Raw genomic sequence first — 26,163 nt, 5'->3', positions numbered from 1 at the left:
CCCACATGCCTTCCTTTGGTTGCATACAGTTGTTTCCCTTATTATTTCTAGTAGTCTAATTACATGTTAGAATTCTTAATTCTTAGAAACTTAACGTTCCAGTGAAAACTAAGTAGTAAGCAATTGTGAACTGTTACACCAGAATTCTTTGGATTGGCAAGTTCATGAATATATTTTATAATTTCCAGAAACATGTTCTTTTTTTATAATTTTAATGTTGATAACTGAACACATGTCTGTTAAAACAACCACCTTATATTAGCTTTAATACTAAGTATTTTTCCAGATCACATGAACTTGAAAAACATTTGCATTAGTGTCCCTCTTTTGGAGCTTTAGAATGCCCAATTCTTGTAACCGCTTGCCTTTAAACCAATTAAACAGAGCTCTTTTACAAAGTAACTTTCGCAATACCGGAGGTCGAAAAATATCTCATGTCTACAACCTACATATGTGGATATACACAGAGGCAAATGTAAAGACCCTATAGGTACTAATAGTTATGGAGATTTTCAAGATTTGTATTTGTCCCTGAAATGAGTCTTGAGGTGACTGTACTAGAGTTTGAACTCAAGGGCCATCTGAGCAGTTTGTATTTTAAAAAGTCTTCTTCCCACCCCCATCCCACCTTTTCTTCCCCTTCAGTGTCAGGTGATTGTGGGCTACATTTACATTTCAAGGATAGGGCAAGTTGTATAACTTAAAAGAGGTGGAGAAAGAACACAAGTTGTCCCAGAAAGGACTTTGGTTTCCTGAAGCCAATAATGTACAAGCCTTTAAGATAAATAGGGGAAGATTTGGGATCAATAAAGGAATAGGTGACCTTTGGATGGCCTCTAGAGTTGCGTTTCTAGCTTTGTAAATTTTGTAAGAAAGCTGCTTTCTAAACTTCAAAGAAGTGGGTTGCAAGTTAAATAACGTTATAAGTTGATCTACTCCTCAGATTCCATTTTCCCCAATTTGCTTCCTCCTCTCTGGGTCCATTTTATTAGTTTCCTGCAAGGATAGTTTCCTGTCAGCGTTTAGAAACTTGGACATACCAATCAAAATATGCATCCCACTCAGATTGTTTAGTTCAATAGCCAGCTTTTCCTCAAATCGGGTCCGCAAATACAGTAATTACGTATTTTAAAGGATCCTCATTTAGGCCATTTGAGAGTTAAAACCATCCAAGTACAATCCTTTAAAAACCTTTCTTCTGACCTCCTTCACCCTAGGCTCAACTTGAACAGGCATTTAATCCCACAGGGCATTTACTGATTGGGTCTTTCTTTTAAACATTTCCCCCTGAGCGTTCCTTTAGTCCCTGCAATTAACAAAACCGAGAGCTCTAATGATTGTGGCAGGTCACAAGCTCACATATCTGCCAATCCCCTCAGTCTGAACAAAGGATGTTCAGGCAGCCACATCACCCCAAAGGTCCAAGGTCGTGGGATGGCTGAGTTCAGTCGCCAGGAACCAAGTGGGATAGTCCTCGTGGAGCACCCAAGGTGACCAGTCGTCTAGAGTAAGTAAGTAAGCACCAGGTGAGCTGCTGCGGCAACTGCTCTGCTCCTGCTCCCAGACTGCCCCCCCTCCCCGGGCACACAAACCATCCACAGGGCGCACCTGGGTGGCCAAAATTTATAACCAAACTTAAGGGGTTCATCGTTTGAGGTACGTTAAATTCAACATAACCCAAGGGAGTGTTGAAAGCAAAGAACTTTGTATCGCTTGTTACAAGCAGGGAGACGGGATAGATCTCAAAGTACCGTCTCTTTACTTGTAATTCCTTTTCTGTGGAGTCTTGTCATGCACAGAGCATCGAGGGGGGAGCTGGTCAGCTTAGGGTTTTCACCCAGATAGTGGGGCTTTCCCCTCATGGTCCCTTTCCCCACACTTGTTTCCTTTTCTGTCTCCTGCCTGGCTTGCCAGTGGGTAGAAGGTGGAAGAGGGGAGGGACTGCAAAGTATTCTCCAGACTGAGAAGGCACTTTGAGACAGAAAAAAACAAGCAGGCAACTCCATACATAAGAGTTTTCTCAGAGACGTTTACTGACCAGGAGGATTGGCTGGATGTCAGTCCAGAGCTGTGCAGCTCTGCTCTGCAAAGTCCAGACCGTAGTCTATGGATTTTATAGAACGAGGGGATGCCAGGAGGGCATTGTGATGAGATCAGAGGGCTCCCATGCACCTCAAAGGGTCTGCATGCTCTTAATTGACAGCTAACATTTAATTAGATCTCATGGTGCCACCTGTGCATTAGGACGGGGAAAGATTGTTATCTCTAACAGGTTCAGGGGAGGCAGCTCTACATTCCAGCCTTGCTAATCATTTCTAAGTATACATATTAATCTCCAAGGGGCCTGAAATGTATAGCCCCAGGAGAGGTCATCCACTGGACATGAACAAGATGGAGAGCCTAGAAAGCAGTCAGTGCTGTCAGCACTCCTACACTCCACTTCACTGCCTTTGCCCCTCTGTTGAAATTCAGTTGTCCATAGATGTGTGGATCTATTTCTGGATTTTATAATCAGTTCCTTTCATTTATTTGTCTGCATTTATGTTACTATCACACCAAGTTGACGACTGTAGCTTTATAATAGGTCTTGAAATCAGATAATGTTAATCCTCCAAATGTTAATTTGGTCTTTTTAGAAGTTATTTTGGCTATTCTAGGTCCTTTGCATTTTCATATGAATTCTGGAAACAGTTTGTCAGTATCTACAAAAACTTATGCTGAGATTTTGGTTTTGATTGTGATAGGTCACACGTCAATTTGGGAGAACTGAAATATTAACAATATTGAATGTTCCACCTAATTACATGGTATAGCTCTCTGTTTACTTAGATCTTTAATTCCTCTCAGCGGTGTTTTGTAGTTTTAAGGGTGCCGGTCTTTTCCATGTTTTGGCAGTTTGGTTTATCCTTCAGCATTTCATGTTTTTTAGATTCCATCTTTAAAATGAAGAGGAGTGTTTTTTTTTTTTTTTTTTAATGAGCAATTTTAGGTTCACAGCAAAATTGAGCAAAAAGTTACAGGAGTTTCTATATACTCCCTCTCCACATATACACGCGGTCTTCCTCACTATCAACACCCCCCACTGGAGTGGTCCATTAGTTACAACTGATGAGCCTACGCTGACACATCATAATCACTTACAGTTCATAGTCTATGCTGGAGTTCATTATCGATCTTGTACATCCTATGGATTTTAGCAAATCCATATGGCATTTAGTCACCATTATAGTATACAGAAAGTTTCACTGCCCTACAAACTCCCTGTGCTTCATGATTCATCTCTGCTTCCCACTAATCCCTGGAACACATTCATCTTTTTACTGTCTATAAGTTTTGCCCTTTTCAAGAATGTCATATATATTGGAATCATACAGTATGTAGCCTTTCCATATTGCCTTCTTTCACTTAGTAATACACAGTTAAGTTTCCTCCCTATCTTTTCATGCCTTGATAGCTCATTCCTCTTTAGTGCTAACTAATACTTTATTGTCTGGATGTATCACAGTTTCTTTATCCCTTCACTCACCGAAGGACATCTTGATTGCTTCTAAGTTTTGCCAATTATGAATGAAGCTGCTATAAATAACATCCTGATGAAGGTTTTGGTGTAGACATAAGTTTTCAGGTTCTTTGGGTAAATATGATAGAGCATGATTACTGGATCATGTGGTAAGCGTATGTTTAGCTTTGTAAGAAACTACAGACTGTCTTCCGAAGTGACCATACTATTTTGCATTCCCACCAGCAGTGAATGAGAGTTCCTGTTGCTCCACATGTTCTCCAGCATTTGGGGTGTAAGTGTTCTGGATTTTTGCCATTCTAACAGATGTGCAATGTTATTTTGTTGTTTTAATTTGCGATTCCCTAAAAATGTATCATGTGGACCATATTTTCATATGCTAATTTCCCATCTGCATATCTTCTTTGGTGAAGTGTCTGCTCAGATCTTTTGCCCATTTTTTAACTGGGTTGTTAGTTTTCTGTTGTTGAGTTTTAAGAGTTCTTTGTATATATTGTGTAACAGTCCTTTATTAGAGATGTGTTTTTGCAAACATTTCCCCCCCAGTCTGTGGCTTGTCTTCTCATTCTCTTGACAGTATCTATTGTAGAGCATAAATTTTTAATTATAATAAAGTTCAGCTTATTAATTCTTCCTTTCATGAATGATGCCTTTAGTGACTTATCTAAAGAAGTCATCACCAAACCCAACGTCCATTAGATTTTCTCCTACCTTGTCTTTTAAGAGTTTTAGAGTTTTGTATTTTACATTTAGATCTATGAATCATTTTGAGTTAATTGTTGTGAAAGATGGAAGTTTTATATTTATATTCATTTTGTGCAAATGAATATCCAGTTGTTCTAGTACCATTTGTTGCAAAGACTATCTTTTTTTGCACTGAATGGCCTTTGCTCCTTTGTCAAAAAACGGTTGACTATTTCTATAGGTCTATGTCTGGACTCCCTAGCTTGTTTCATTCATCTATTTGTTCTTTTGCCAATAGCACATTGTTTTGATTCCTGTGGTTTTATAGTGAGTCTTGAAATGGGGTGGTATCTGTCCTCTGACTGCTCTTCCCTTCAGTGTTGTGTTGGTTATTTTGGATCTTTTGCTTCTCCATATAAACTTTAGAATCAGTTCGTCAATATCCACAATAACTTGCTGGGATTTTGACTGGGGTTGTAGTCAGTCCATGGATCAAGTTAGAAATAACTGACATCTGACAATATTAGGTCCTCCTACCCATGAACATGGAATAGTTCTCCATTTATTTAGTTCTCCTTTAATTTCCTTCATCAGAGTTTTCTAGTTTTGATAGATCTTGTTCATATTTTGTTAGATTTATACTTATGCAGTTCACTTTGGGGGGTGCCAATGTAAATGGCATTATATTTTTAATTTCTGATTCTATTTGTTCATTGTTGGTATATAAGAAAGTAATTGACTTTTGTATGTTAACTTTGTATCCTGAAACTTTGCCATAATCACTTAGTTCCAGGAAATTTTTTTTTTAAAGATTTTATTTATTTATTTGACAGAGAGACAGCCAGCGAGAGAGGGAACACAAGCAGGGGGAGTGGGAGAGGAAGAAGCAGGCTCTCAGCGGAGGAGCCTGATGTGGGGCTCGATCCCATAACGCCGGGATCACACCCTGAGCCGAAGACAGACGCTTAACGACTGCGCTACCCAGGCGCCCCTCCAGGAAATTTTTTTTGTCAGTTCTTTGGATTTTCTACATAGATAATTGTGCCATCTGCAAACAAAGACAGTTTTATTTCTTCCTTTCCAATCTGTATATCTTTTATTTCTTTTTCTTGTCTTACTGAGTTAGCCAGGACTTCCAGAGTGATGTTGAAAAGGAATAGTGAGAGAGGAAATCCTTATTTTGTTCCTGATCTTAGTGGAAAAGCTTCTAGGTTCTCAACATTAAGTCTGATGTTAGCTATAGGTTTTTTGTAGATGTTCTTTAACAAGTTAAGGAAGTTCCTCTCTATTCATAGCTTGATAAGGGTTGGTAATATAAATAGGTATTGAGTTCATCAGTTTTTTTCTCCATCTATTGATATGATCATGTAATTGTTCTTCTTTAGCCTGTTGATGTGATAAATTATATTAATTGATTTTTTCTTTCTTTCCCCCAGCTTTATTGAGGTATGATTGACAAAAACAGTACATATTTAGGTCGTACAAAAATTTTAAAGGTGTGCAATGTGATGATTTAATACACATGAACATTTTGAAATGATTACCACAATCTGGTTAATAACATACCCATCACTCACACAGTTACCTCTGTGTGTGTGTGTGTGTGTGTGTGTTGAGAACATTTAGGATCTACTCTTTTGGAAGATTTCAAGTATGTAATATAATATTACTTACTATAGTCACTATGCTGTATGTTATATCTCCAGGACATATCCATCTTGAATAACTGTATAACTTTGCATTACTGTATAACTTTCATAACTGTGTAAACTTTGTATCTTTTGATCAACACATCCCCATTTTCTTTACCCTGCAGCTCCTAGTAATCACTGTTCTACCCTTTGGTTCAATGAATCTGCCATTGTTTTTTTCTTTTTAGATTCCAAATATAAGTGAGATCTTTTGATATTTGTCTTTCTGATCTGGCTTATTTCACTTAGCATAATGTCCTCAGTGTTCACTCATGTTCTCACAAATGGCAGAATTTCCTTCTTTTTTATGTCTAAATAATAATATTTCATTGTGTTTGTGTGTGTGTGCATGTGTGCCTGTGCATGTGTGTGTGTGTGTGTGTGTGTGTGTGTGTGTGTGTGAGAGAGAGAGAGAGAGAGAAGCATTTTTAAAATCCATTTATCTATAGATGAGCACATAGGTTGTTTCCATTATCTTGGCTATTATGACTAATGTTTCAGATGAACATGGAGTGCAGATATCTCTTTGAGTTATTGATTTCATTTCCTTTGGATATATTCCCAGAAATGGGGTTGTTGGATCATACAGTAGTTCTATTTTTATTTTTTTGAGGACTTTCCATAATGCCTGTACCAATTTACATTTCCACCAACAGTATACAAGCGTTTTTCTTCATACCCTTGCCAACACTTCTTATGTCTTGTCTTTTTGATAATGGTCATCCTTACAGTGTAAAGTGATACTTCATTGTGGTTTTCATTTGTATTTACCTGAAGATTAGTGATGTTGAGCATCTTTTCATGTACCCATTTACCATTTGTGTGTCTTATTTGGGAAAAATGTGTATTCAGGTCTTTTGTCCATCCTTAAAACAGGTTATTTGGGTTTTTTTATCTTTTATTTTTGCTATTGAGTTGTATGAGTTCCTTATATATTTTGGTTATTACCTTCTTATCAGATATATGGTTTGCAAATATTTTCTCCCATTATGTTGATTGCCTTTTTATTTTGCTGATTATTTCCTTTGCTGTGCAAAGCTCCTTATTTTGGTATAGTCCCACTCCTTGATTTTTGCATTTGTTATGTGTACTTTTAGTATCATATATGTTAACTGATTTTTTTGAATGTTGAACTGGACTTGCTAACCTGGCATAAATCTCAATTGATCATGGGTTATGATGCTATTTTTTTCAATGATAAGTTTCAATTTCTAATTGTTTGTTTCTAGTATACAGAAATACACTTGATTCTTGTTTGTGGAACTTATATATTGATTCTGTAATCTTGCTAAACTGATTTATTAATTCTAGTAACTTTTTTGTAGAATCCACTATTTTCTATGTAGATAATCGTGTCAGTATTGGTGAGTATGCAGCCAAAGACTTGAGGGCCACCCTCTGCAATCTTCAGAGCTCTTTTTCTGTGTGCTCTCTAGTTTAGGGTACTGTACCCTACAAACTCTAGGCCCTTTGACTTCCCGAGCTTTCAGATCTCTCCTCTTACTTTAGGGAAACTAATGGGCTCAATCTGGGTTCCTTCACTCTGTACCATGGCCTGGAAATGTTTTGTAGTAAAGTCATAGGATTTGTTATCTATCCTTCAGGGACCACTGTCCTTCAGTGCCTGATATTCAATGTCTTAAAAATCATTGTTTCACGTGTTTTGTCTGTTTTTTGAGTTGTTTTATTTTGGGGGAAGGGCAATGTAATTCTGGTTTCTCTTACCCCATCTTGGTTAGAAGCTAAAACTTGAAGATACCTTCCCATATAAGAATGTATTACTGTATTTCAGTTTTTATTAAAGGAAACAGTGAGCGAGCGCGAGAGAGAGAGAGATCGCAAGTAGGGGGGAGGGATAGAGGGAGAAGCAGACCCCCTCCAAGCAGGGAGCCCAATGCAGGCCTTGATCCCAGGACCCTGGGATCATGACCTGAGCTGAAGGCAGACGCTTAACCGACTGAGCCACCCAGACACCCAAGGAAGCACTATATTTTGTATTTATGTGCTATAATTTATACAGTTTCCTTTTTGAAAGGTATTTAGATTGTTCCACCTTGTTTTCTTTACAGATGAGATGTAATGCATGCTCTTCTCAATATTATCTGAATTGAACTGAATTTTGCATGAAATGACTACTTACTGAGATACTTAAAATTGTATCCATATCAGCAAAATTGAATGCCTAGTACTTGGCCAGAATTATATTAAGCAATGTATATAATCATATTGAGAATTCTTATTTAAAGACATGTTACTTAAAAGAATTAAAGCTTAAAGTGAAACAATAAAAACGCACAGCCATCTTCAGTTTATCCAGAGTCCTAAGGGAATTAGGTATTCTGGATAAATGCTATTTTTGGACATCTGTAAGGTTAAAAAATAAGCTAAAAGATGATTTGAGCTCAACCTAATTGAAATTCTGAAAACTATATTATATACTTCCTAACCTTAGTATAAAGACTAAAATTAAACAATTTAACCATATCTTGATGATTTGCAATCATTCCTATAAACACAAACGCATATATGCTGATGTAGAAGTTGTGGGACATTGAGATGAATCAGTACTGGCAAATGCCATCAGGATTAGAGTAGAATGGCCATGCATTTTAGCTGACTTCTGGTAGAATGTCTCTTTTCTTCCAAGTACTTTCATAGTGCATTTTATCTTAGACTTAGTATATCAGTTATTAGAGTGGTTTATGTTTATATCTTTTTATGCTGCTATATTTTTAGAAGGCAGGAACACCCTGTTCCTCATGGTTTTAAACCCCACAGTTCCTGGGTAAGTAGTGGATATGATTAATTAAATAAGGTACACAAAGGACTTAGGAGAGTAAGAAATTCCAAACTCTTTTTGGATGAATTGGGCTATAAATAAATACGTAAGTTAAAACAACACTATTGAAAAGGCTAACAGTCCAATATTACAGCAAGACAAATAGTATATATCTTAATCTAAAATTTATCTCTGTACATGCCGAAAATTTAGTAATGTGTATGTGGACCAGCAAGAATACACAAAGAGAGTGAGAGATGAATAAATTGGAAAAAGGAATCTTTCCAGTAACTCTAAGGATAAAGAAATTTTAGCTTTTGACTTCTCAGGAGGAAGAGGAAAAAAACTTAGGTTTGAATGTTTTGTGTCTTCTTTCCCATCCAATGTATTGTCATAAGGCCAATGGGAAAGGGAAATTCTTAAGAGTCTAATACAGTAGTTGAGAAAAAAAAGTCTAATATAGTAATTAGTTAATTAGTTGAACAAGTATATATATTGAGCACTTACTATTCAGTTATCACTTTGGTCAAAATTGAGAATCTACTTTTTAGGTGTTTGCTAACTAGCCATGGTTTACTTCTTCTGAAATGGAATTTTTCTCTGGGATCAAGAAGATAAACCCTAACAAGGATGAATTGGAAATTAAGATATAAGGCACTTCTCAAAGATTTTCCTTTATACTGGGAATAATTCTTGCTTTGGCCACTTGAAAAGTAAATATGGAAAAAAGGCAGCAAGTCCCTACTTTGAGAGAGATAACCTTTAGGAAGATTTTGATATACTTTGATAGAATCACCATCTGCATTTTAAATTTTATTCATAATTTATGATTGCTACCCCTGCCCACTTTCCAAGCAAGGTCTAAACTAAGAGGGAAATATTTTTCTTCCTCTTTTCTTTTATCTTATGTGTATTGAAACAGTTGTATTTTAAAATTTGAAAGTACAGAACATAGCTGGGTCTCCTTTTTTTCTGTGGGGATTACTTACACATCCCAGAGAGTGGTGTGAAGCAGGCTACCGGAAAGATGTACCGCAGAAGAAAAAAGCATAGTGAGAAGCATGATGAAATTGTTTCCAAATTTTTAACCATATACTTTGGAGAAAAAAAAGATCTTAGAAAAATGATTAAGAATACAGATGGTCCCTGGCTTATGATGGTTCAACTTATGATTTTTAGACTTTACAATGATTCAAAAGCAACACACAATCCGTAGAAACCATACTTTGAATTTTGAATTTTGATCTTTTCTTGGGCTAGTCGTATGTGGTAAAATATTCTCTCATGATGCTGGACAGCTCCCAGTCGGCCATGTGCTCATGAGGATAAACAACCGATACAACTATGACCATTCTGTACACATACAACATTCTGTTTTTCACTTTCACTGTTTTTCACAGTATTCAATAAATTACATGAGATATTCAACACTTTGTTATAAAATAGACTTTGTGTTAGACAATTTTGCCCAAGTGTAGGCTAATGTAAGTGTTCTGAGCTCATTTAAGGTAGACCAGGCCAAGCTATGATGATGATGGGTAGGTTAGGTGTATTAAATGCACGTTTGACTTATGATGGTTGTGTTGGGATATTGGGATGTAATCCCATCATAAATTGAGGTAGATTTGTACTGAATTCAACACTGTTTTTTTTTTAATCTGACTTCTAAATGCAAAAGATTCTATTTTAGAACAAATCCTTCTCTGACAAATTTTCTTTCCTGATACATTTTGGTATGTGGTTAATTTTACAAAGTGCCTAAAATATAACATCTTTCTATTTTGCTAACTCATTGAATCAGTTTTGTAACAATTGAATCAAGGCCTGAATGAGAGGATAATAAAGATAGGATAGATTAAGAATAAGTACTTCAAACAATGGAAAAGAGTTATTTCAACATGTTCTTTTCTTGCCACAACGCACTCAGACCCATCTGGATCTTGACTTTCTGAAAAAGTTATGGAGATGTAAAACAACAAATATTATACACAATTATACCATTGTACCATTAACCAATGTCTCCCCATTTTCTCCTCCCCTACCCCCACCCCTGCAACCACCCTTCTATTCTCTGTTTTTATGAGTTTGACTCCTTTATATTCCACATATAGGTTAGGTGAGATCATGCTGTATTTGTCTTTTTGTGTCTGGTTTATTTTACTTAGTATAGTGTCTTCCAGGTTCATCCATATTGTTGCACATAGCAGTATTTCCTTTTTTTTTTTTTTTGAAGGCTGAGTAATAGGCTGAATAATATCCCAGTGTGTGTGTGTGTACAACAATAGACACACACATTGAGTGTGTGTGTGTGTGTGTGTGTGTATATATATATATTACATTTTCTTTATTCATTCTGTTGATGGGCATATAGATGGTTTCCATATCTTAGGTATTGTGAATAATGCTGTAGTGAACATGGGAGGGCAGATAGCTCTTCAAGAAAGCACTATTATTGGGGCACCTGGGCTGTGATCTCAGCTCAAGTCTTGATCTCAGGGTTCTGAGTTCAAGCCCTGTGTTGGGCTCCACTCTGTACAAGGACCTTACTTATGAAAAAGAAAGAAGGCACTATTATTAAATATATCTTCTTGCCAGCTAAGAATATTTATGGATTTTTAACCTATCACATGAAGAACATCATGGCTAATATCACCAGCATCATCACTTGGTCTTCATTTGATTTGGTCATTTGTATTGTCACTCAATGTCAACAGCATCATGGTGGCTCACGTATCAGGCCAGTGGAGAGCACTGGTTTTAAAATGATGGTCGGTGGAATCCTGGGGTTCTAAGGATGTGCCTCAAGTGTCAGCAAAGGGGAACAGCTAAAGGCTAAGTGGGCAGCCTTGTCCCCAGCCCAGGGTTTGAATTAGAGCAATTTCACATTTATCTGTTTTGTATTTTGGGGTTCTACAAAAGTCTTCCTTTGAAAAAAGTTTTCCTTTTCCTGTACAAAGAAGATACTTGAAAACTTATGCTGTAAATGCCTTGTTATGGTTTCTTTATCTCTCCTTTCTTAATAAAAATTTATCCGTGGGTAAAACTAAAAGGAAAATGGAACCAAATACAAAATCAGTACCAAAAGCACTATAATGATTCATAATTGCTATAGTTATAAATGGCATATCATTAATGATAGTTCACTAAGGGATGTGGCAGAGGAAAAATAAATTGCAGGTTATGTCTAATTCTCTTTACCTGCAACTTCAACTATTTCTCCAATTTTAGAAAGCAGATAGGAAAGCAAGTGAGTGAGGGAGTGGTACTATTCAGGGGATAACCTTGAATCTATTCTAATTTAGAAGAGAAAGTAAATCATTTGTATGATTGACACTCTGATTATTACTATTAAAATTATTTCAACACCCCTTGGTACTAATGACATCACACTGAGGATTTTCTAGGGTAAGGAGCTGAGAGCAAGAAGTCACTGTGCTGACTTTGAAATATGAAATTTTTGGATTGCAAGGGATACATTCTGTTGAGGATACCTTAGATTTTTGAGGTGTAATAGCTCTTATTCTATATTTATTATTATTGTTAATCATAATCTCAATAGAAGATAGTCTACATAGCAAGAGAGAAAACATCCTTGGGGGATGTAGCGATTCTGATATAGCGATTCAGCCTCAGAGAATTGGTGTGAGAATCTCATGAGGTCCTCTGTGAATGATGCCCTTAAGGAAACAGTTCTTAGTCCCCTGGAGTGAGAGGGAGAAGGCATAGCTCAGATAAGCAGTGTAGCCAGGAAGAGTGAGGGAGTGAAACCCGATTAATAAGTTAATTGAAATGAAACCAAACAGCTTGTTTGTAGTAACACAATCCTCAAAGCACAGTTTTGTAGGAGATTTGGATCTGTAGGAAAAGTGGGATTTATGCTCGAAATGGAATCAAGAGGGTAAAAATCTGTACTATTACTAGAAATTAATAGGCCAAGGCTGTGCATGTTCTCTTCAGGAGTAACTCATGGATTTACAAGTGACTTATTTAAATTAAAACTGCCATCTACTAACTGTACTAGTAAGCGGTAGCAACAGTGAATGGGGGCTAGGCCTGGGGACATAATACACGGAGCAAGGGCACCTGGAAGATACTTTCAATAACCTGACCCACATTCCTTTATTGTATTTTGTTTTTGTTTTTTTTTAAATAGACTCCACACCCAGGGTGGAGCCGAGTGCTAGGCTTGAACGCATGACCCTGAGATCAAGATCTGAGCTGAGACCAAGAGTCAGACATTTAACCGGCTGAGCCACCCAGGCGCCCCACCCTCCTATATTTTAATAGTGCATTAGGTGTGAATGGGGTGGGCAGGAGGTGGGTATGGAGGGACGGACCCCTAAAGGAAACAAGAGGTGAAAATGTTCAAGAGACAAAATGCTTCTAGACCTCCTTTCTTCACAACGAGGACTTCTGAAAACTTTCTGGGTTTTGCGACTTTCAGTGGCACATGCAGAAATCCAAATAACCAATACAATAAAATTAGATACAGTAACATTCTTAACTGTATCTTTATAAATCAATACTTGTTCCAGACAAATGATTAAGGGCTGAGAAACTGGGTGCCGCTAACATTACTAACAGAGATCAGAAGACTTGGTAGGAATTTTGCTTCTAAATTTGAGGAAAATTGCCTAAGACATGTTTTACGATGTGCCAGGTGTGCCTTGAAGGGCAGAAAACAGCTGACAACAACGGAACTTCAGAGCATTCACAGAACGTGCCGAAGAAGTGAGGTGAGACACTATTCTCTATATCTGAATCTAGAAAGAATACCTCCAATGAGACACATCATTGCTTTCTCCAGTAACTGGTATTGTGGTTGAAGATGTGGCTGGCAGTCACACACACCTAGGGTTGAATTCCTGATTGGTCATGCACCTGGTGACCTTGGATAAATTCTTTAACCTTACCAACACTTGCTTTCCCTGGTTTTGAACTGACATATTAATGATAGTTTTCTCCTAAAATGGGATTAAACTAACACTTGCTGAGTTGTCGATAACTCTTCTTATTCCCATTATTATAAGTAATAACAAAAACACTATGAAGAATCATATAAAGCTTCTAAAATAGGAGAAGCCGCAAAATACAAATGTGACCCCCGTCATTATTCTCAGTGGATTGTGCAGAGGGAGGAAATGTGAGAGGCACAAGGAGGCCTTTCCCTAAAAATAAGCTGTTGTCCCACTCATCAAAAATACATGTCAAATTTGGGAGAAGTGGTAACATCAACTTGAATTGAAGACAATTTTAGATTATCTGAAAAACTAGTAGTGCTGATTGTTGGAGGTCTATTTGCATGAAAGCATGCGGGGCTTTCAAAAGAGGAAGAAGGGAGCAAAGGATGGTTTATCTGACCTAATGCAATGTTTGTCTTTTGCTTGTCGGACTTCGTATTTTGCTCTTGAGAAACTGAATGTAGAAACAGACAGTTGCCAAAGCATATATGACAATAGAATTCTGATCTGTGTAAGAAACCTGAATGCCAAACCACAATTTCTTTAGTAAACAGTTCTGGAAGCCAAACCACAACCCCATGCAACAAATGGCCCGAGTGGTAAGGATGTCCTCAGTAACTGTCAAGTTCCCTCTTTTTGCCCCAACTTCCAACTCAGGACCATCCAGATTAAGCCAGAGATGCTCTCCAAACCAATCACAGAAGATGACCCACTTTTAGTGAGTCTCCTCTACCTTTACCATAGCAATGACCTCCAATCAGAGCACACCTGAAGCTTTCCCTTTTTTTCCTGAGGAAGCTTTCCCACATTTGCACCTGCCTTTGAGTTTCCTCCAAACCCAAGTGATGGGTGCTGCTTCCCTTGTTATAGCAAGCTCTGAATAAATATCCTCTGTTCTCATTTGGGTTGTTTTCAATTATTATCAATTTCTATAGCACGTATGTTTGTTTTCACGAGACGATAATGTTTAACATTAATGTATGAAATTATCAGTGAGGAAAATCAATGTTTCAGAGGGCACCACTGTATTTAATCCTGTACCTCTGGGTGTTCATAAGCCCTGGTTTGAGGATTTTTTTAAAACAATTTTATTCAATTATAGTTTACATAAAATATAATTCAACCACTGAAAGTATTCTCCCAGTCTGTGTTGATATTTCATTTTCTTAATTATGTCTTTTTTTTCTTTTTCTTTTTCAGTTATATCTTGAAGTGCAGGAGTTTTTAATTTTGATGAAGTTCAACTTAAATCAATTTTTTCTTTTATGGGTTATGCTTTTTGTGTCATTTATAAGACATCTTTGCCTAACTCAAGGTCAAAAAGATTTGTTATGTTTTCTTCTGGAAATTTTATAGTTTTAGCTTTCACTGAGGTCTGTGATCCATTGTGGGTTGCTTTTCATGCATGGTGTGAAGTTAAGGTATAAGTTTATTTTGTGTGTGTGTGTATGAATATCCAGTTGTCCCAGCACCGTTTGTTGAAAATGCCATTCTTTCTCCCATTGAATTGGCTTGATACCTTTGTCAAAAATTGACCATAAACGTGAGGGTTTATTTCTGGATTTTCTATTCTGTCCCATTGATCTGTATATCATACTATCGATTACTATAGCTTTATAGTGAGTTTGAGGTCAGGTAGTATAAGTCCTCCAATATTCTTTTTCAAAATTGTTTTGGCTATCTAGATCCTTTGTACTTCCATATGAATTTTGGAGTCACTTTGTCTAATTTGCCTTGGACCTCCATGCAGTTCAGGTGCTGAGTGAGTCAGTGCCTGGTGGTGCAGGCTGGGGGAGTCTCTTTTGTCTCTTTCTCATTTTAGCAGACACTACGTTTAAGTGAAATATTTCTGCAAGAAGATTCACCAGAAAGTCTTGCTATTTCTTTTTCTTAATTCTACATTCTTTACTAACATCTTTTACTTCTCTAAAGAATCCTTTCTCTTCATTCTCTGAACTGTTCTTTTCTGCTTTTGTCCTTTAACATGGACATTCTTCAATGTCATACAAGCCATCACATCTGCTAAAGTATATTTCCAAATGTTTCATTGAAAAGAGTAGGGGAAAAAACTAGGATTATCGCCTTACTAAATAGGAATTGATTATTTGTGTAATCTGAAAATGAGAATGTTGAACATAGTAATATATATATTTGCATATACATTTGTTTTGCGAAAGAAAGTAGTGGTAGAAATTATTTTCTGCATAAACATAGATGGTGTTCAGAGTAAAATGGCTCCCTTTTTGTGGAAAAAAAATATATGCACCATGCAACTAATTATGAACGTGGGAGAAAAAGTGATTCTGTGATTGCATGACAACTCAGTAGCTGGCTAATCTTTAAGGCAAGTGGTAAGGTACACCTTTTTTGAGTTTGCGTATTAGAAGTCTCAATAATGTATAAAAGGCTGACTTTTGTTTTTCTCATATTGCTGCTATTTAAAATCAACATATGAATTTGTATTGAAGTTTCTAACAAAGTATAGAACTTATAAAAGTGGAAAAATTTAAAGCACATTTTAGCATGAGTAGAGCACCTTGAAAGTAGTAAGCATTCAATCAACATTTAGAGCTGAAAATATAATATTTATTTTACTGTTTTTAAGTTTAAAAAGACACTACATATATCTTAGGGTATATTTTATATAGTATTAATATAAATTTTGTACAGAAAAAGCAAATGAAAAAGCATTCAAACATTCTACCTGAATGTGTCTATGTATTGTTAGGAGAGCAAAAACAAATAACCTCAGGGTTAAATAAAGCAATTCTGGGAATTTAAAAATAATGTCTTTCAGCAGAAATAAAGTAACCAACTCTCCAAGCATACTATTTTATTCACTCGGAAGAAGCAAATTCAAAATGTGTGTAAACCAGTCTAGTTGAGTACAAAGTAAGCAGAGTCACTTTATATTTACCATGTAACTGTCTTGACATCTTTTACTACTTAGTGGGTCTCAGTGTTGATTGAAGGCGACTGGCAGAAATTTTGGGCTTTGGAAAAGTTGAGTAATTTTCATTTAATTGCACTATAAATAGAAATATCTCAGTAATATTAATAGCCATGAATTAATAAAGATGTCTTGAGTTTACATGTAGATATCCATACATTACTAAGTATATATGTAAATGAGTGTATTACGTAGTTAAGTCCTTTGGAACAGTGCTTGGCTGATAGTAAGGAGTCAATATGAATTAGTTATTATACGGACATATTAGTGTTATCTACTTATTATTTCACTGTATGTTTATTAAGTAAGTAGAGGAAAATCCTGCTCTATTAGCTGTAAATGGAAGAAGTAAATGTAAATGTAAATGTATATGGAACTCAATATGCACTTTTGACTCTGTTGCTGCCCATTTCAATAGTGACCCTATGACTGATAAGCATATCATACTGAAGGGTCACCAATTCTCTCAGCACTGGGTGTTAATTTTGGCATCATCTTGTCAGGGAAAGGAAGAAATGTAACATAAATGACTGAAGTAGAGAACCTAAAAAGAATGATCCTGCAAAAGTGATACGTATTTCACACTATGAGAACTTAACTTTCTTCTTCATTTTTTTAATGTTTTTTTATTATATTATGTTAGTCACCATACAGTACATCCCTGGTTTTTGATGTAAAGTTTGATGATTCATTAGTTGCGTATAACACCCAGTGCACCATGCAATACGTGCCCTCCTTACTACCCATCACCAGCCTATCCCATTCCCCCACCCCCCTCCCCTTTGAAGCCCTCAGTTTGTTTCTCAGAGTCCATTGTCTCTCATGCTTCATTCCCCCTTCTGATTACACCCCTTTCTTTATCCCTTTCTTCCCCTACCGATCTTCCTAGTTCTTATGTTCCATAGATGAGAGAAATCATATGATAATCGTCTTTCTCTGCTTGACTTATTTCACTTAGCATTATCTCCTCCAGTGCCGTCCATGTTGCAGCAAATGTTGAGAACTCGTTCTTTCTGAAAGCTGAGTAATATTCCATTGTATATATGGACCACAACTTCTTAATCCAGTCATCTGTTGAAGGGCATCTCGGCTCCTTCCACGATTTAGCTATTGTGGACAATGCTGCTATGAACATTGGGGTGCATATGGCCCTTCTCTTCACTACGTCCGTATCTTTGGGGGTTAATACCCAGTAGTGCAATGGCTGGATCATAGGGTAGCTCAATTTTTAACATTTTAAGGGACCTCCACACTGTTTTCCAGAGTGGCTGTACCAACTTGCATTCCCACCAACAATGTAGGAGGGATCCCCTTTGTCCACATCCTCTCCTACAATTGTTGTTTCTTGCCTTGTCAATTTTTGCCATTCTAACTGGCATAAGGTGGTATCTCAGTGTGGTTTTGATTTGAATTTCCCTGATGGCTAATGATTTTGAACATATTTTCATGTGTCTGTTAGCCATTTGTATGTCATCATTGGAAAAGTGTCTGTTCATATCTTCTGCCCATTTTATGATTTGTTTATTTGTTTCTCGCGTATTGAGTTTGAGAAGTTCTTTGTAGATCTTGGATACCAGTCTTTTATCTGTAGCATCATTTTCAAATATCTTCTCCCATTCCGTGGGCTGCCTCGTAGTTTTTTTGACTGTTTCCTTGGCTGTGCAGAAACTTTTTATCTTGATGAAGTCTCACGAGTTCATTTTATCTTTTGTTTCTCTTGCCTTTGGAGATGTGTCATGAAAAATATTGCTTTGGCTGATGTAGAGGTTTCTTCCTATGTTCTCCTCTAGGATTTTGATGGATTCCTGTCTCACATCGAGGTCTTTCATCAATTTGGAGTGTATTTTGGTGTATGGTGTGAGAGAGTGGTCAAGTTTCATTCTTTTGCATGTAGCTGTCCAATTTTCCCAGCACCATTTATTGAAGAGACTGTCTTTTTTCCACCTGATGTTTTTTCCTGCTTTATCAAAGATTAGTTGTCCAAAGAGCCGAGGGTCCATTTCTGGGTTCTCTATTCTGTTCCATTGGTCTATGTGTCTGTTTTTGTGCCAGTACCATGCTGTCTTTGTGATCACAGCTTTGTAGTACAGCTCGAAATCCGGCATTGTGATGCCCCCAGCTTTGTTTTTCCTTTTCAACGGTTCCTTGGCGATTCGGGGCCTTTTCTGGTTCCATACAAATTTAAGGACTATTTGTTCCAGTTCTTTGAAAAATGTCATCGGTATTTTGATTGGGATAGCATTGAAAGTGTAGATTGCTCTGGGTAGCATGGACATTTTAACTATGTTAATTCTTCCGATCCATGAGCATGGAATATTTTTCCATCTTTTTGTGTCTTCTTCAATGTCTTTCAAGAGTGATTTATAGTTTCTAGAATATAGGTCCTTTACGTCTCTGGTTAAGTTAATTCCAAGGTAATGTATGGTTTTTGGTGCTATTGTAAATGGGATGGATTCCCTAATTTCTCTTTCTTCAGTCTCATTATTCATGTAAAGAAATGCAACTGATTTCTTAGCATTGATTTTGTATCCCGCCACGTTACTGAATTGCTCTATAACTTCTAATAGTTTGGGAGTGGCTTCTTTTGGGTTTTCCATATAGAGTATCATGTCATCTGCGAAGAGAGATAGTTTGACTTCTTCTTTGCCGATTTGGATACCTTTTATCCCTTTTTATTGTCTGATTGCTGTTGCAAGGACTTCTAGTACTATGTTGAATAATAATGGTGAGAGTGGGCATCCTTGTCGTGTTCCTGATCTTAAGGGAAAGGCTTCCACTTTTCCGCATTGAGTATGATATTTGCTGTAGGCTTTTCATAGATGGTTTTCATGAGATTGAGGAATGTACCATCTATCCCTACACTCTGAAGGGTTTTAATCAGGAAAGGATGCTGTATTTTGTCAAATGCTTTTTCTGCATCTATTGAGAGAATCATATGATTTTTGAATTTTTCCTTCTGGATAAAGTCTATGACACTGATTGATTTGCGAATGTTGAACCACGCTTGCATCCCAGGGATAAATTCCACTTGGTCATGATAGATAATCCTTTTAATGTACTGTTGGTTTCTATTAGCCAGGATCTTGTTGAGGATTTTGGCATCCATATTCATCAGGGAAATTGGTCTGTAATTCTCCTTTTTGATGGGGTCTTTGCCTGGTTTGGGGATCAAGGTAATATTGGCCTCATAGAATGAGTTTGGTAGCTTTCCTTCTGTTTCTATTTTTTGAAATAGCTTTAGGAGAATAGGTATTATTTCTTCTTTGAATGGTTGGTAGAATTCCCCAGGAAAACCATCCGGGCCTGGAGTTTTGTTTTTTGGAAGGTTGTTTATCACTGACTCAATCTCTTCATAACTAATTGGCCTGTTTAAAAAAATCAATCTCTTCCTGTTCAGTGTTGGTAGTTTATAGGTTTCCAGGAAGGCCTCCATATCTTCCAGATTGCTTAATTTATTGGCATAAAGCTGTTGATAAAAGTTTCTAATAATCCTTCCAATTTCATTGATGTTGGTCGTGACCTCTCCTTTTTCATTCATAATTTTATTAATTTGGGTCCTTTCTCTATTCTTTTGGATACATCTTGCCAGTGGTCTGTCAATTTTATTAATTCTCTCAAAGAACCAGCTTCTAGTTCTGTTGATCTGCTCTACTGAACTTACGGTTTCTAATTCATTGATTTCTGCTCTAATCTTCATCAACTGCTTTCTCGTGCGTGGATTAGGCCTGTCCCTCTGTTGCTGTTCCAGCTTCTTGAGGTGAGAATATAAAAACTGCATTTTAGATTTTTCTATTCTTTTGAGTGAGGCTTGGATGGCTATGTATTTTCCCCTTAGGACTGCCTTTGCAGTGTCCATAGGTTTTGGACCACTGTGTTTTCATTCTCATTGGTCTCCATAAATTGTTTAAATTGATTTTTGATTTCCTGGTTTATCGAATCATTCCTGAGCAGGATGGTTCTTACTCTCCAAGTGTTTGAGTTTCTTCCAAATTTTTCCTTGTGGTTGAGTTCCAATTTCAAAGCGTTGTGGTCTGAGAATATGCAGGGAATAGTTTCAGTCTTTTGGTATCGGTTGAGAACTATTTTGTGACCCAGAACATGGTCTATTCTTGAGAATGTTCCATGGGCATTAGAATAGAATGAGTATTCCTTGGTTCTGGGGTGTAGTGTTCTATTTTATTTAAATTATATTTAAATTTATATTATATTATTATTATTATATTTATATTTAAATTTATAATTGTCATATCCACTTGTTGGATACATCCTTTAAGAATAATATAGTGCCCTCTGTGTCTCTAACTATAGTCTTTAGTTTAAAATCCAATCTGTCTGATATGAGAATTGCTACCCCAGCTTTCTTTTGAGGTCCATTGACGTGAAAGATGGTATTCCATCCCTTTACTTTCAGTCTGAATGTATCTTTAGGTTCAAAATGAGTCTCTTGTAGACAGCAAATGGATGGGTCATGTCTTTTTATCCAATCCGCAACCCTGTGGCGTCTTATGGGAGCATTTAGGCCATTTACATTGAGACTGATTATTGAGAGATATGATTTTAATGATGCCATGTTGCCAGGAAAGTCTTTGTTTCTATAGATTGTGACTTTCTGTTCTGTATGACTCTTGGGGCCTTTTTACTTTTATAGAACCCCCCTTAATATCTCCTGTAGGGCTGGTTTCATGGTTACGAAATTGGTCAATGACTGGCGATTCTGGAAGGTCTTTATTTCTCCATCAATTCTGAATGACAGCCTTGCTGGATAAAGGATCCTAGGCTGCATGTTTTTCCCTGAAGGAGCTTTAAAAATGTCCCCCCCAACCCTTTTTCTCATTCCAGGTCTGTGTAGACAGGTCTGATGTAATTCTGATACCTTTGCCTTGGTATGTGAGAAATTTCTTTGCCCTGGCCGCTTTCAATACTGTATCCTTGGATCTAATATTTGCGAATTGAACTATGACGTGACGTGGCGTAGGTTTGTCGTGGTTGGGCTTGGAAGGGGTCCACTCTGCCTCTTGGACATGAATGTTTGTTCACTTTGCAAGATTAGGGAAGTTTTCAGCTACAATTTGTTCAAATATCTCTTCTACACCTCTGTTTTTCTCCACCCCTTGGGGATGCCGATGATTCTGACATTGGAACATTTCATTGAGTCAGTAATCTCCCGTAACCTACATTCTTGAGAGTGGATTTTTTTGAGTCCAGATTCTATTTTAGCTTTCTTTTCTAGTAACCCATCCTCCAATTCACTGATACGTTCTTCTGGCTCATTTACCCTGGCCGTCAGAGCCTCTAGTTTTGACTGCATTTGATTCATAGAATTTTTGATTTCTGCCAGATTCACTCTCATTTCCGCCCTTAGAGATTCTATATTCTCATTAACATTTTCGTTAATACTTTTTTCAAGTCTACACATCATTTTGACCATTGTTACTCTGAATTCCATTTCTGATAATTTGGTTATATCCATATCCATTAGTTCTGTGGCAGACTCATTGTCTTTTCTTTGCTGGGGGGGATTTCTCCTTCTCATCATTCTGATGAGGAGAGGTTGCGGGGTTGTCCAGAACCTAAATTATTGACCGGGACCCAAGCCATGTGCCCTTGTTTTATGGGGATCTTAGGGATGTGGGCTTCTTGGTTTTTCAGCCTGCCTTCTGGGGGAGGGGCCTGCCACGTTGATACTCAGGCAACACTGTTTAGGTAGAGTCTCCATGTCCCCTGCGAGGGGGGATGGGGATGGGCACACTGTGAGCTGGTATTTCCAGGCATTTGTTCTCTGGTGGCTTTCCCTGGCGGTTTGCTGTGCCTCTTCTGAGAGTCAGAGCAGCAGTGGCCGAATCTCAGCCTCTGTCTCAGAACAGAGGGATCACAGACCATTCTCCACTGATGTTCTGGCCACTTTAACTCTGTTTCTGTTGGTGCTGCTCAACCCTGCAGTGTCCCGGGATGTGCGCCCCACATCCGGCGTCCCGGCCCTCACTTCCTAGGCCAGCGCATCTCTGTCCTTTGTGTTTCTAACACTGCCACCCGCCAGCCCCCCCCCGCACGCTCCTGGAGCTCCCAGACTCAGTCTGGTTCCAATGAGCACACCGGAGCTGTGTTTCAGTCTGGTCGCACGTGTTCCTGGCTCAGGGTCTCAGTCTGCTGTCTCGCGGGTGCCGTCTGTGAGTCCGCCCGCGCCCCCTTGCTGGTGGCTACCGCTTCCCGGCGCTGAACGCGGCGGCTTCCTCCCCCTTCCGTTTATCTTCTGATATCTGTGTGTGGTTTCACGGCTCCCCGCTTCGTACCTCAATACTCAGTGCTGGAGATGTTCATTTGTAGAGATCCAGATGTATCTTCCTGCATCTCAGGCTGATTCCATGGATGTTCAGGATGGTCTGGTACCTATCCAACTCGACTCAGGGGACTGGCTGAAAAAGGGGTCTCCTACTCCTCCGCCATCTTAACTCCTCAACTCCTCCGCCATCTTAACTCCTCAACTTTTTTCTTTGATGGAAGTTTAGACTCTTTGCTAATGGCATCAGTTGGCTTTTTTGTAAAACAAATCACTTTCTTTCGAAGTGTGACTCTCTAACAAGCAGTCGTGATTTAATATGTGTTAATTACGTGGGTAAAAGTATTATTCAGCCTGTTCATTTTTATAACAAAAGTGTGAGTAAATGGTAGGCAGCTTGTGACGTGCCTCCCAATGAACTCTTCCTTCTGGTATTCATGTTTCTGTGGAGTCCTTTGGAGTGTGAGCGGAACCTCATGACTTGCTTCTAATGGACAGCAAATGGCTCAAGAGATGAAATATCACTTCTGAGTTTGGGTTGCTAGCATTCTTCTCTTTCTTGCACTTTTTTTTGCTACTGCCCTATTGTGAGCTATTCTGTGGAGAGGCCTACATGGCAAGGAATTGAGGGAAATCTCCAGCCAATAGCTCATGAGAATTGAGGCATGAGTCCAACAGTGTGCTAAGATCTGAATCATGCCAACCACCACATAAATGAGCATGGAAGTGAATCCTTCCCATTGGATCTTGAGATGACTGGAGTCTTCCTTGATTGATGCCCAGAGGTGGAGTACTCACCTAAGTTGTACCTGGATTCTTGATCCAGAGAACTGTGAGATAATAAATGTTGTTTTAAGCCCCTGACATTTTGAGGTAGTTTGTTACACGGTAATAGATAACTAAAACAATGAATCAATTGAAGAGCCAAATATTTACCCAGTGAATTTGGGTTATGGAGACAGGCAGTTTGGTTAATTTGATGCCCATTATCTGAGATATTTATAAAATGTCTCAAGAGTTAAAGGGAATTATACAATATTATGAACAGACACTATTTTTCTAATAATTTTCCCTCCTCTCACTCCGCATCCAGCCTGAACTTCATGATCTACTTATTTTATACATATGATATAACTATGATATTAGAATATTTCTTTATACACTAGCTGAATGACAAAAATAAAATAATTTGACAAAAATGCTTTGTATGTCATAGCTCTAGGCATTATCATGTCAGGGAACATAAAATATAGCATTTATCTGTAATACATGCATTACCCATGAAAAAAGTTACTTCCCATCGGGTGTTCTTGGCAGAATGCTCCTTTGAGATGATCTGCCTGGATTACACCAGTCATGATACATTACATCATACAAGAGAACGAGAATTACCACTGTCAAATGCAATGTGCCAGATGGAAATTGTCAAAGAAAATTTTCTTGGCGCTTACATGATATAAATTTTTCTGTGCTTCCCTTCACCCTAAGTTATTTGTAATTCAAGCACCATTTTGTGAGCAGGTAGAATTCTGAAAAAATGTGATTAAAGATAGTGTGTCAGTTATATGCGCACTATTAGGGGTTAGTCATATTCTCTTCCTTCCACTTTGGGCTCCTGCATCCAGATGAGGAGGGAGATAAGGAAAGTAAGGCTGAAGTTTATTGAGTCAACTCACTTTGCCAGACAAACTAAATGAAATTTAGTGGTGTTTCCAGTTTCATTTTATTCCACGTCTAACAATGGTTTTGTGCAAGTTTGACAGCTCTTGTTTGAAGTGTTTCTGTTAACATGTTGTGGTTTTCATCTTCTGATGAGTCTAGCTGATTCTAAATAATTTAGTTGTTAGCTTAAGGGCAGTTTTTTGTGATGGTACAGATTCTTTTCTTCTGGGTCTATATTTAGGGCACTCTAATTAAGCATTTCAACCAGAAGCAGAAGGCAAGCTCAGGTTATCTTGCAGTTTGGCTTATTGGCTGTTTTGATAAAGAGAGTCAGTGGAGGAGGACGTTGGGTTTAAGAAAAAACATCCGCTAATTTCAATGACCCATATTAGTTTGGGTCCTGTTAACAAAGGAATCAATTTGATTGGTTTTAAATTTCAACTCCTGCTGGATCAGTACAACTGGTTAAGATACAATAGAAAAAAAATTATTCATGAGGATGGGAATTTGCTCTAATGATTAACTGCTTTGTAGTTCTGTAGTTGACTATTAATAAATACTCTTAACATTATTGCTATGGATAGTTGGATAAACGTAGCCTATTAAACCATGAGTCAAATTGACTAACTTTCTGGGCATCTGCTGGTCTGTTTAGAGAAATTGATCCTGATGATCTGTTATTTGCTCAGATTCCTTGTAATCAGTCAGGTGTAGCAAGTTTTTCTGCATCCAGACACATGTAATCCTAACAAAGTCTGCTTTTCTTGCAGAGGCTTCTACTGGTTGTTGCTTTCAGGTGCCCTGAAGAAATCATTCTTTCCAACATTATATAGAAGATGAAACACATGCTCTAAGTAATTTGACAGTGATGGAAGAGAATGGTCAATTATTTTTATGTATCTAACTTTAGAGTTTTTACTCTATTATAAAATCATCTAAATAAGAACTTTTATTCTTTCAAGAACAAAAATAAATCTATGGCATGCTTTCTTGTTTTGTAAATTAAGGTGTGGTTTGGAAAATAAAGCTCTAAGGAAAAAGTGTGCACAGGATACTGCATTATCTTTCAACTTATTTTAGAGGGAAAGAAAAAAACATGTCAGTCAGCCCAGAAAGATTGTCCTGAGGATATTTGCAAAGTCTGTCATAGAAATGACTAGTTGGATCAGGAAACTTTCTTAACTTTTCTTTCTTAACTTGTGTGAAGTTGGCTATGATCTCATGGTTTAATATCCTTTTATATATATTAATTTTTATAAAAACGTATTCATTATTACAGAGCAATACTTATTATAGAACAAAGTAGAAAATTAGTTTGTCTAAGAAATATATAATTTCATCAAAGATTAACTTTTAATCCTTTAATTACTAATTATATATCTTTGAGATAAACACACACACATAATTTTTTAGCCAAGATGGTATCAAGGATTATGCTACTTTGTCCTGACTTTAACTTGCTTTTTAACTAGACAATATTTTGCTAACACATTTCTTTTCAACAAACGTCATCATTATTATTCTTGATGACTGTATTAATATTTCCGTATGTGGGTGTACCATCATTTGTTTAACCAATTGATGTTACTGGCCATTACACTCTGTTGTTAAGCAATCCTGAAATAAACTTCCCTCTTCA

The 26,163-nt window shown here is 37.4% G+C and overlaps 1 long non-coding RNA gene across 1 annotated transcript in view; it reads left to right on the top strand.

Moving 5' to 3' along the window:
* Positions 1 to 12,967: 12,967 nt before the first annotated feature.
* The window catches only part of LOC125283473 (uncharacterized), a 47,592-nt gene continuing 34,396 nt past the window's right edge, over positions 12,968 to 26,163 (top strand). The window contains exon 1 of the long non-coding RNA XR_007191373.2: positions 12,968 to 13,410. This is a non-coding gene — a long non-coding RNA (uncharacterized LOC125283473). The remainder of the gene's footprint in view (positions 13,411 to 26,163) is intronic.

The sequence above is a fragment of the Ursus arctos genome, unplaced genomic scaffold (assembly GCF_023065955.2).
Source record: "Ursus arctos isolate Adak ecotype North America unplaced genomic scaffold, UrsArc2.0 scaffold_2, whole genome shotgun sequence".
NCBI classification, from domain to species: domain Eukaryota; kingdom Metazoa; phylum Chordata; class Mammalia; order Carnivora; family Ursidae; genus Ursus; species Ursus arctos.
Note: the sequence above shows the minus strand (reverse complement) of the source record. Positions and strands in the feature narration are given on the sequence as shown.